Genomic DNA, 12,262 nt, shown 5'->3' on the forward strand with positions numbered 1-12,262 from the left:
TTAGCAAAAGTGAATTTGCATCTGTAGGGAAATTCACACAGGCCGAACAGCCTCACCTGGACACACCCAGAAACGATGGTAGGAACAGACCAGTGTACCATGGAGCAGGGTGTGTGTCCGCGTGTGCAGTGGGATGTTGAGGAGGAGTGTGTGTGTTCCCTCTCACGTGCTGGATGTGCTTTTCCAGCAGCTGTGTGTACTTTCTGACTCCTATTGTGTCGGGAGCCATTGTGGCTCGGCAGGAAGTGAGGGAGAGTGTTGTTTACACTCGGCCAGAGAACAGGGTCACTGTCTTCGTTTTATGAGAGCTGAGCCTTTATCTGGATGTCGTTGATACATCTCTCTTCTCCCCCTGGGTGGACTGAGGCTTGGGGAGGTGTCTGTGGGGCCATACCTAACCTCAGGGGCGAGTTTGCTTACTGAACCAGTGTAACGGTCAAGAAACAACTTGAGAAGAGTGTACGGAAACAGGTGATGTCACTGACTGGTGGCGATGTGTGGGTTGGCGCATGCTTTGTGTGTGTGTGTGTGTGTGTGTGTCTGTGAAGGAAGAGCCAGCAGTGCCCACTTTCTGTGGACACAGCTGCAGCACGATGATTGGGAAGTTAATATGTTTTCATAATCTAAATATACTAAATTATGAATTTATTTCATGCACTTATATAAAGTAAATTATGTGTTTAATGAAATTTCTGGGAACATATAAACACTCCAGTGTTGGTAAGGTAAGCTGAGCACCGAATGTTTAGTTTGATTTGAATGTATAAATAATCAGATCAGTAATATCATAAAAGAATATTGTTAAAACTATGATTTTTACTTCAAATAAGTTGATGAATTAGCTGGGTGTTCTATGAATGCAGTGTGTTTTGTGTTTGGGAGGTTAGGGTGTGTGTAAATCCAGGATTAGCTGTGTTTTAAGAGCCTGCCCTTTCTAGGGTCTGGTCATAACTGGCTGCCAGTAATAAATGGAAAAAGAGCTTAAGGCTCGTAGCACAGCTGCCAGCCACTCTGAACACAGCCACGGAAGCAATGGGGAAGCAGTTATGCGTTTGGAAAGTAAATCCCTTTTGTTATCTGTGTATGGGGACATATATTCTACCCTGTTTTTAAAATGTTGTCATCTCAGTACTCTGTGTGAATGAGTTTGTATGTGTGTGTGTGTGTGTGTGTGTGTGTGTGTGTGTGTGTGTGCGTGTGTGTGTGTGTGCGTGTGTGTGTGTGCGTGTGCGTGCATGAGTATGGTTTTGGAGTAGAGCAGTAACTCTGTGCTGCCTGTAATGAGAGATTATGTCACCACTGTGTAGTGACACTGGGTGGGGTCATATCTGTGGCCCACTTGCGTGTTGGATGGGGTAATCTTAGTACTGTCTGATTTATGTTGCCCATTCACCCCCTGCCCCTCTAACACATCACCTTTGACCTCTCATCTCGGCAGCCTGTTAACTGCACCTGCCTTTTTTTGTTGTTAAGCGTTGGTTGATAAAGGTAACAGGCTGTAATAACTATAATATCTGGATTAACTAGATTATAATAACCGGATCCATAATAACTGGATTAACAGTAAGCGGTAATAGGTCAGTAACCGAACCCATTACCACCTCCGGATCTCAACCATCTGTGTGAATGACTGAATGACCCAAAGGCCTTGTGCACCGCCAGCCGAGCGGCTCTGCGCTGCACGCCCATGAGAAGATCGGGGCGCGTCTTTCTGGGCGCATCTCTGCTGCCAAGTCTGACTGGCTCTTAAAGACTTGAAGGCTGCCTCATGTTGCTGTTCTGTGCCGCATAAGTGCTTTTTATTTATTTTGAGAGAGAGAGAGAGCGAGCGAGTGAGAGACAGAGAGGGAGGGATTATTTTGCTCATAAAGTTTACATTGCACAAGCTCAGTGTTTTTGGTAAAGTCTAGTGTTGTCTGTGCCTTTGCTTCCTTGAAGAGTTTGTTCATTTGTCTGTATAGATCTTCCATTGATTATTTAAGCACCACAGGAAAAATGCTGATTACTGGCTTTAGGTCCGGTTAAATAAATGATGAAGCGGCACAAGATGAAGAGGATGGAATTGCCTAAATAATTCTGTAGCTGAGACAAGTGGGATCTGTGACTAGAGACTCAGTAGGGTTTCCTGTGGTGTCCTGTAAGGGAAAAGGATTGTGTTATTACAGGACAGCACTGTCACACACAGCACCGAGCCTGTGCCGCAGGAGGAAGCAAGGCAGGAAATCTCGCTCACAGTCCCTTTCCATTTCAAACTCACATAATCCTGACACTCACTGCTGCTACATTTAAAGCATGTGTTTATATTCTTGGCAGTCAGAACAGTGCATATGCACCTAGTAAAACTCCACCAAACGTGCCTCTTGCCCTCTTGTTTTAAATAGAGCCTGTAATTATGGGCTGTCAGACCCCTGCGGCGGGCCCATAATTTCAGAGTGCCGGTTGCCGAGCGATGGGATGTTTTGCCAGTCGCTATGGCGACGTGCCAAGTGTTTGTGTGGCAGTCGCTCTCCTCTCTGGGATCGACTCGGGGGCCTTGAGCTTATAGGAAGATTCGGCCCACTCCCGTCGCTCCCATTGATTAGCCGTCCTGGCCACGGTGAGTCAGCCGGTAAGACGGACGCACGCAGGCAGGCCGCGCGGGAGCTCGCTCCGCACGTCACCCATGTAGCCCTGAGCACGTGCCCAGTTGTTCATCTTACAAGCGGAGCCTAATGCGTTAGTGTAGCTTATAGATGTTTTATGACTTGTATTTGGGGTTTTTTGGCCACAGAAACAACTATTAAATATAATCGTTAAAGCACGAAAAAGAACGCCGGCGGGAACAGTGAGGTTCAAGCAAGGTTATGTTCGGCGGCTAGGAAGACCCATCACGCGGCGAATGAAAAAAATACACAAAACATTGAACAAAATTTCAGAAGCGCGATGCAAATTCATGACCGCTAGAAAAATTAAGAAAACGCTGTAAAATACAAAATGACAACATTTTGGTATCGCAGTGCAAATTCAGAACACACGAGCAACCGCAAATCCAGTCACGACATAACGGAAGCGGACAACAGCTAGAGACAAGAAATGTGTATTTTTGATTACCACGGTTTGGTTACTGGTATATGGAACAAAAATGAACAGTTGAATTATTCACGCTTTACATTCCTGCGTATTTTGCTACTGTTACGTTGTAAAGATCACAGCCTAAAAGAACGCTGATATACATCTGACCCTGCCAGTAAATAACAAGCTATCTACATTAAGAGTGCGTTACATTTCCAGTAACAGACTGTTTAAGCCTGATTTATAGTAAACACTATGCAAATCAAAATGTCTAGTGTCTACTTGGGCAGGACACAGCAGGACATGTAATTAGGCACACTTGAGTTCAGTAAAAGACAGTCAGCTGAAGTGGGTGACTCATGTGGCACGTCCCTCTCTGGTCTTCGGCCCAGACTTGTGTAATTGCTTTTATCTGTTTTGGCATTTCCAGACAGTAGACTCAGGGCTCAGATCTGATATAATTCCAGATTAGCATATTATAGTCAGACCGCATGAGGGGTTTATGCCGGATCTGCGCTGGCCAACAGCTGGATTCGATCATGCCATTAAGATCTGTTTTACTTAGGTTGTTATTTCGTCTTGTTTCTAGCCCTTAGATGGTACCAAAGATGAGCTTCTTGTTGGATAAATGTTCCCACAATTCATAATGGATAGCCTGATATTTAGTATGATATTTGATATGAATTTTGTAGATATCATGAGTGTACCAAATGCATAAAAACTGTTTGGCTCGTTCTCAGGTAAATTAATCTCCCTATAAAGCTGGCAAGCAGATGTATATCTGCTATGGGATGATGTTATTGATACTGGGACTGTTCTGATGTGTGGAGGAATGGCAACAACAGTGACGTCAGGTACTCCTGGGACGCCTTACGTAATAGAGTCATCTCTGTGTCTGCTTATTGAAGAACGTTGTGGCTCTGTAACCCATAATTGCTCAGATATCAAAGAGATTGCTCTTGTGATAAGTATGTGGGTGCGCACACAGAGCGCAGGACACCTGTGTTTCCCGTCGTCATCGCTACACCGAAGTCAGCTCTGATAAGATCAAATAAGATGTCCTCTGTGCCCAGGCAAGGTGTGCCATAATCTCTGATGTTTTCTGTTGAATTCTTTTCTGTTGTGTTCAGTTTGTGAGGCATGTACTGGATGCGGCCTGCTCTTTATCTGACTTGTCTCACCCCTGTCTCATCCCTGGACAGGCAGGAGGTCTTGTTCTGATCCTTGCGTTGGCAGAGATGCAGAAGTTGTATGATAAAGGGTGGGCCAACTTCCTGGCTGCCCGGTCAGTGTTCACTCGACTTGTTCTTAGGGCTTTGTTTTCAGGTGGCTCCTTTTTATTTTGTGATGTCACAGAGGAGGAAAACTGGTTGTTCTGGTTGACACCCTTCTCAGTTTCAGTCTTCACACAGGGTCACGCACAGCTGGCCATCAGAACATAATTCATATAATCTGCTCTGGCAGCCAGTTGTGTGTGATGAAGTAGCTTCCCATCTCGGAGTTGAATTAAGGGCGCACACACACATATACAGAACAATTTTCTCTCTCTCCCCCCCCCCCCCCCTCTCTCTCTCTCTCTCTCTCTCTCTCTCTCTTTCACACACACACACACACTAACACATTTACATACACCACATTTACTTACATTGCACACACATACAACACTGAAGCCCACCTCAACAGATTCTGTCTGGGTTCCGTCCGTTTGTGTTTTTAACAAGGTCAGGAAATACAGATTTTTACCCATAAGACCCTCAGGTGGTTATCTACCCTTGTGCTGGGTCTCCCTCCATTACAGAGGGGTGTGGGGGTGTGGAATACAGCCACTGGGAGCTACTTTCATCACCAGTCCTTTCCTCAGTAAACAACAGTGATTAGCAGCAAGAGGCTACCTAGCCAAACTGGTTATTTAGTAGAAGAATGAGGTGGCTTTTCAAATTAAAAGCCCTTATTCCTAAAGCTGAAGGTAGCTGTGTTTTCTCTTTTTTGATTGGCTAGGATTCCCCCCCGCCCCCCGTCGGTGTCAGCAGCTTTCAGCCATTCTCTGTCCAAGCTGTTGTGCTCTCCCATTGGAAATCAATGACCCTCATTGGACTAGGCCTGATGGGTTTGTTTCTTTTTTCGACCCGTTCGCACTTTGCTGTGGCTTGACTCCTGTTCCCCTCCCCAAAGTGCGTCAGGGGGAAGAGCCCGGCTCTCCACGTGGACCTTAATGATGCCTGACTCAGGACATGCCATTCCAAACCCATGTCCAGCACTGTGTATGCTGCAAACGTGCCTGAAACATGATGGGGTGGCTGCTGCAGTAGCAGCGGCAGTGTCTTTGTGGGATTATGCGATTATGCATTATCACAGTGGTGTTGGCAGGGGGGTAAGCCATACCCTGTGCTGAAAGTGCTGACTTCCCCAAACACACCCACTGTGTGTGTGTGTGTGTGTGTGTGTGTGAGAGAGAGACGAGCAGGAGTTGTGTCCATGCTGAACGAGCTGCAGAGTGAGTGACATATGAGCCAGTGACACAGAGCGCACGGCTACACAGAGAGGTTTGCCGTGTGTGTGTGTGTGTGTGTGTGTGTGTGCGCGTGTGTGTGTGCGTGTAGGCTCTCGGTGGTTGGTACCATTCCTCCAGCCATACTTAGAACTTTACTGGACCTTTAGCGAGTGACATGTCATGTGTAAAAGGTAAGTTATTGTGGGTATGTGGTGTGCGTGTGTTTGTGCATGTCCAGGGAGAGCAGAAAGGGTAGCTGCGTTTGTTTCTGTGTCAATAGAAAATCTCCTCCTCTCCTCTACCCCATCCTCTTCACCTCCTATTCTCTCCTCTCCTCCTCTCTTCTTTTCCTCTCCTCACTGCTCCTGTGTCTGAGGCGCCTTCTCGCTGTGTTGTGTTCTGGAAGCTGGGCTCCCTGCTTCTGTCCTACGTTACAGTTCTCTCCTAACACTCGCTGGGTCATGAGCCTTCAGAGGGAGCTCGAAGACATTTGATGTTCAGCGAGGGATTTAGGAAGAAGGAAAGGTGCAGATCTCTGAAGTGTGAGGTAGGCAGCCTAGTGTGCAGTGTGAATTTGTGCAGAAAGGAAAGGGTTGCAGTATGACCACTTAAGCACTGGCGCATAGTTTGAATGCAGATGGGACATGCTTGTATTGTGTGTGTGTGTGTGTGTGTGTGTGTGTGTGTGCGCGCGTGTGCGTGTGTGTGTGCGTACGTGCGTGCGTGCGTGTGTCAGCTGGTGACAGTTGTCATGGACACGTGTTGCTGCATTATGCTAAGTAGCTGCCCAGTGTTCCTCCCTGCTCTGCCTGGCTTTCCCTCTGCTATGCATGTTTTGTGCAGTCCTTGTGCACTCTTTTGTTGTTGTTGTTGTTATTGTTGTTGTTGTTGTTGTTTTCTTTCTTTTCAGCAGCAAGAGCCTTCTTTGCCATCCATGCTATTAAATACTTATACCATTGCATTGAGCTCACATCCAGCTAGTGTAAACTGTAGGGATTTTTTTTTGTTGGTGGTGGTTTTTATGCTAACATTACATTACCCAAAATACCCTGCACCACAGACCATAGCGGTATGGCTAAAATTGCTTTTACACAATAACAAAGCCAGTGAGTAATCCAAAATCCATCCTTATCCCAGGCAGGTAGGCGGGTTGCTGCTTGTCTGACCTCGGAATTTTTATCTCAGTTGGACATAAAATCAAGGAGATGTTCTGAAGCTGGTGTTCTGATGTTTGCATGCTTAGCCTTGTCCAGATTGGGGAATGGGTTCTAGACTAAGAGCAGCTCAGAGTGTGAGCTGCCTTTCCAGAGCCTGCGCAAGTCTGCATGTTTCAACCCAAGAAGAGCTTTTTGGTCATGGGACACGTTTCTCCCCAAAAACAGCTTAACCCTTTGGCATTGTAGCTGCTAGATACCTGGACTAAACAAACGTGTTGGTGCGTGCAGAGTTGTATGTATGCACGAGGGTGGGGATGGACTTTAATGCTGTACTGTAGAGGCTGCTTTAGATGGAGGTTAGTGGATGATCCCACGTCCAACTTCTGATTTATCTCCTGATTGCAATGCTGAGTGAGAGAGAGATGTTTATTCCATTGATTGTGTGTGGATGTAGGTGGATGTGAGAATTCCAGGAATACTTGGTGTCTTCCACAAGTATGGAGAAGCATACAGCAGTGTCAGGTGCATGTGTGAGCTGCACATGTGAACTGCTGCATACAGTGGAGTCTAATATTTTTCACTTTTGTTTGATTTGATTCTCTTTATCTACTTTTAGGACTTGTGTGACATTTTAATGAAGTTTTAGGTCAGATTTATGCATAAATATATAACCTTCTAAAGGATTCACAAACTTTCAAGCAGCACTGTAAAGAATTAAAAAACACATGTGTGCACGTGCACACAGACACACACACACACACACACACACACACACACACACACACACACACACACACACACACACACACACACACACACTCATTTAAAAGCCTTGCATTTAAAGTCCAGGCATTCTTAAGGCTGTTGGTGCTTGTGTGTAGTTGTGCAGATGGATTTTTGTAATTGTAATTGTACCACATGACCACTAATAGAGAGACTCTGTAGTCCCGTTATAGTTCCTAAGTATGTGGAATCTCAGGCACGTCTGCGGGGGCTTTTGCTGAGTTGACCCTGCCGAAGTGTTCTCACGCTTCCCATCCAACCCAGAGCCACACACACACACACACACACACACACACACACACACACACACACACACACACACACACACACACACACACACACACACACACAGAGACACACTATATATATGACTGTTTGGAGACACAGATCTTAGGCTGATGCATATTTCTGTTTGTTTAGAACACCACTGATCTGTCACAAATGAGTTCTTTAATTATTTTGTTGACTGGAAAAATATTTTCCTACATGATTCAGTTGCCTTGATATCATAGTTACCTGATCCTTTAGTCACAAAAGATGCTCTGGAGATTTGACCATCTTAATGGGTATATTAAGTATATTAAGTATATCTGAATGAGTATATCTGAATGAGTATATCTGGCGGTGTGTGGTATTTGACTCCATCCTCCAGCAGAGGGAGATGCTGCACTGTGTCCTGCTTTATCAGTACTCGTTACTCAGCTGCTTCTCAGAGTCCTGACCCCTGTGTATCTGCCATGAAGAGAAACACAGCTCTTTGGTCTGGTTGTGCAAATGCCATGCCTTGGAGTCCTGCCGCCCAGCAGGGCAGCAGCACCCAGCCCATTTACCACACAGTTCCCTCCAGGGTTTAATCAGCATTTCAGTGGGCATAAGTGCGCTGCCTTGAGATCAGGAGTTCCATCAGGTGGGTTTGGTGTTCTGTACTATAATGTAATTATGCATATGTATGTATGTGTGTGTGTGTATTGATTCTTGCCTAATATTTACGTTTAATTGCCTTGGTGGCCATCTGTGTAATTGCGATTAGCTCAGGCTGAGGGCAGGAGGAGGCCTGGTAACCGCCACTCCACCTACACCTCCGACCGGCTACCCACCTCTGGCCATGCTTCTGCCCTGGACAGGGACACCCATTTCTTTCCTGTTGCAGCATTAAAGGTTTTTTTTTTTGGTTTTTTTTAAGTTTTTCATGTGGCTCATCCATCATGTTGCTGTGGTCGGTGAAGAAAGTGCAAGCTGTCCAAGTGTGTTCTGGAGAAGCTGCTGTTGGTATTCAATGTATGTGCAGACCAATGCTTAATGGACCAGCCCCCTTTGTTTGACGAGATCAGTTCAACTCAAGCCTAGAGAGAGAGGAAAAGAAGGGACGGGATGAGGGCTTTTTGGACGCTACAGTGGGCGGGGCTTATGCAGGGCCCCTGGTGGGCTGTATGGATGGCCCTGGCCCCTCCCCGCACTGCACCCTTCCCCCAGGGAGACTAGAGGTTAGTTGTGGACAGCTCCGAGGCTGGTGGGTGAGGGGTGGGGGCAAGCCCTAGCACCACCCCCTGACCGGCCCAGTGGAGACCGGTGGAGACTTCAGCGAGCTGCCATACACTCAACGCCTGTCGTGGGCGCCACTGCCAGGCTGCTCTTCCGGCACCTGCTCCCAGCCCGGCAGCACGATGGGCAACACTCAGCCCCACCTCCAGCTCCAGCTCCAGGCCCTGGACGTCAGCAGCGCCTGGGCTGAGGGCAGCCTGCGTCGCGGGCTGCGGCCCTCCAGACCGCCCCAGAGGCCTGAGTCGCTCTGGACCCCCAGGGCCGCGGCCAACGTGCAGGAGGCCCCGCTCAGACGCACGCGCTCCTCCCGCGAGAGGACGTCGCTCGCCCGCTCGTCGCGTGAGTGTATTGCAGAGCCGTTTTTAGCTTAATCTCTTAACAGAATAAACGCTGTCCTGGAACACAGGTCGTACGCGCACTAGGCAGCTTTTCACTGTGTTGAAGTGTACTAGCCAGGTCTTGCTAGGGGTCAGTTTGGTATCATGTTTCTTCTGCTCGCTGGGCTGATGGGTATGAATCTGATGATTCTCAGAAGGGTCGAGGGTTGGGGAGTTGAGCTTCCCCCGGTTTGTATAACAGCTGGGTTCGCCCGTTTTGGAGTATCACTTTGTTTCTCGCCAGTGTCCCTGGAGTGAATGCTTTTGTCCGTTGCGTCCACGTGCAGATTGTGGCATGCTGCCTTTGCGACCTTTGACCTTCGGCGTAGCGGCGGCGCCCCTGCGGTCTGACCTCACCGCGGCTTCTCCCGTCCCCGCCTACAGATCAGATCGTTTGTCATCGATCTCTGATGCCATCTCTCGCTGTGGTGCCGCGCTGTTACCGATTGGCTGTTTTTACGGAGCGAAGGACGGCCATCCATCCTCTCGCCGCGAGCAGCGGCTTTCACGTGCCGCGGTGAGGTACCGAGGTCAGGGCAGGGTAGGGCAGCCTGAAGTGAGCACCATTCAGCCTCCCTGTGTCGGCCTGTACCAACCCTCCAGAGCCCGGGGTGTCTCGTTACCATCACGGAGAGAGCGTCTCATCGGACAGAGAAGACGCACTCGGGGAGAGAGGAGAGAGGTGGCAGAGAAAGAGAAGAGCAGTTTAGGATGTGGGGATGGAAGGAGAAGGATGGAGACGGGAGATGGAACAGCGACTGTGCGCTGCAGCGGATAACGGAAGAGTTGGAGGAGGAGGAAGAGCTGATGGAGAGCCCTTGCGAAAAGCTTACGGTGGAGAAGCGGAGATGGGGGAGAATGTAGCAGTCTGAACAGCCTCTCAGACAGACGCAGCGGAGCGTTCGTCACTCTCGGCATCATCTCGCTTGGCTCTGTTGCTTATGGGTGCAGGTGAGAGGTTAGGAACACTTATTCCCGCGTTAGGCACGGGGCGTTACCGCAGAGGGAGCGTGCGCTCACGACAGGGTGTAGCATGTGCTCATTCATCCGGCTAATTCGGTTTGACCTGCACTCAGCGTTGTCCCCCTCGCACGCGCGCACACGCTGCTGAGTTAGCCCTCTTACAGGAGACACGCTTTTTATTTTCTTCTGCTACTTTTTCGTTATACACTTTTTTCCCCCTCTTTGCCTGACATTGTTTCTCCGCATTTGTCATGGAGGATTTGTGTGTGTATGTGTGTAACAGTTTTAGACAGCGCAGGTGTTTCACAGATTTGTCTATTGGAAGGTGGACCTGACATTTTCCGGTAGCTCTCGGGGGACGGCGGAACACGGGCCCGTATCCAGCGGCAGGAATAATGAGGAGTGCGTGAAATGAACCCCATGCCCGCATGTTTCAGGGGTCCGAGACCCAGCACCGGAACCGGCCAGCTAACAAAGTAGCTCTTGCATCAGTGGTTGGTGTATATAGTGGTAGGTGGAGAGAGACGGAGAGGGCAGAGAGATGGAGAGGGCGGAGGTGGCCGGGCTGCCTGCAGTCTCCTTTCTGTGGCGATGTAGAAGTGGGTGCAGCTGAGCTCCATCTCCAGGCTTTTGTTGGCATCATTAGCATGCTGATCCTGAAGGGCCTGGACAGAGCAGAGCCCCATCAACCCCTGCCACGCCGCTGGGAGCATGGAGGACTGCTACAGGAATCGCGGGCCTGCACTATTGTGTGTGGGGGCTTAAGCCGTGGGCATCTGTGGTGGGGGAGCCCTGGCCCCTGGCCGGGAGCACTCAATACAGATTCCTGCTCCTTTGACTTGCATGACTAACTCTTGCAGTTGTGGTCAAGCCCCAGGACAAAGGCACATTGTGAGGCAGGGTCCCCTGCAGACTCCCACCCATCTCCATACCACCTACTGGAAATGGGGAGGGGTCACTCGGTGTGGGATTGGTCTCCTGGGTGTTTGGAGGAAGCAAACCTGGTTTGCACTGTTCAGAGCTGGACACCGGCAAGTCAACAAGACCTTACTGACGCTAAATCCGCAGCCGTAGTTGGGCAGCAGCCCTGTTACTTGTACAGTAGCAGAACTGCAATCGCTTTAGCACATTTACAGTCAGTCAGTCCTTGTTCAGTATCACTGTGATGCACCCACACACAGACACACACACCGGTAATCGTTTATGGTTGACTTGCTGTAAGTTTTCTCGGCGTGTTGGTTGTACCTCACAGACAAGCTGTGGGAGTGTGTGTGTGAGAGCGTTAAACACACACACACACGTGCGTGCTTGTTAAAGGTTAGCACTAACTGTGTTACTCTCCCCCACTCCATCATGGCGGTAGTGGGCCTAATTGAGTTCTCCTGACTGGGTTAATTTAGTTTGGCCTTTAATCGAACCTCAGGGCTACAATAATTGAGTTGTGGTTAGCAGACGTGTCTCGCTGGTGAATTTGAGGTTCACATTCATTTCATTTGAAGCCAAAGGCCAGGTGGGTCCTAGATGGCGCAGGAAGCAGCTGGGTTCAGATCCCGCCGACAGATGGCATGGACTCACAGCTCTGAGCTGCTCTGCCGGATCAGAGAGACGTCAGCCAAATTCCTGAGTGTGAGACTTGTTTGTGGCTTTATATGACTACAGTTCTAAATGTTTACCCACCTTATCCTATGTAACGCTTGCTCCGCAGTTCAACTACCCCAACCTCCCTCTATTGTTCTTCATCAGGAAGGTGTCACAGACTGATTGATTCCAGCATGGGATGCTTCTGGTTTTGGAAGCATGACTCTCCACTGCCCTCTGCTGGTCAGTAATATACGAGGAAAGGTGTCATATGGCATCTTGAACTTTAGTTGGCAAGTTGGCAATGCAGTGAGGACAAA

The 12,262-nt window shown here is 48.7% G+C and overlaps 1 protein-coding gene across 5 annotated transcripts in view; it reads left to right on the forward strand.

The window, feature by feature from the left end:
- Positions 1-12,262, forward strand: part of nhsl1b (NHS-like 1b) — a 69,370-nt gene that overhangs the window by 27,016 nt on the left and 30,092 nt on the right. The window lies entirely within an intron of this gene.

The sequence above is a fragment of the Electrophorus electricus genome, chromosome 7 (genome assembly GCF_041902795.1).
Source record: "Electrophorus electricus isolate QZ-2024a chromosome 7, ASM4190279v1, whole genome shotgun sequence".
Lineage (NCBI taxonomy): Eukaryota > Metazoa > Chordata > Actinopteri > Gymnotiformes > Gymnotidae > Electrophorus > Electrophorus electricus.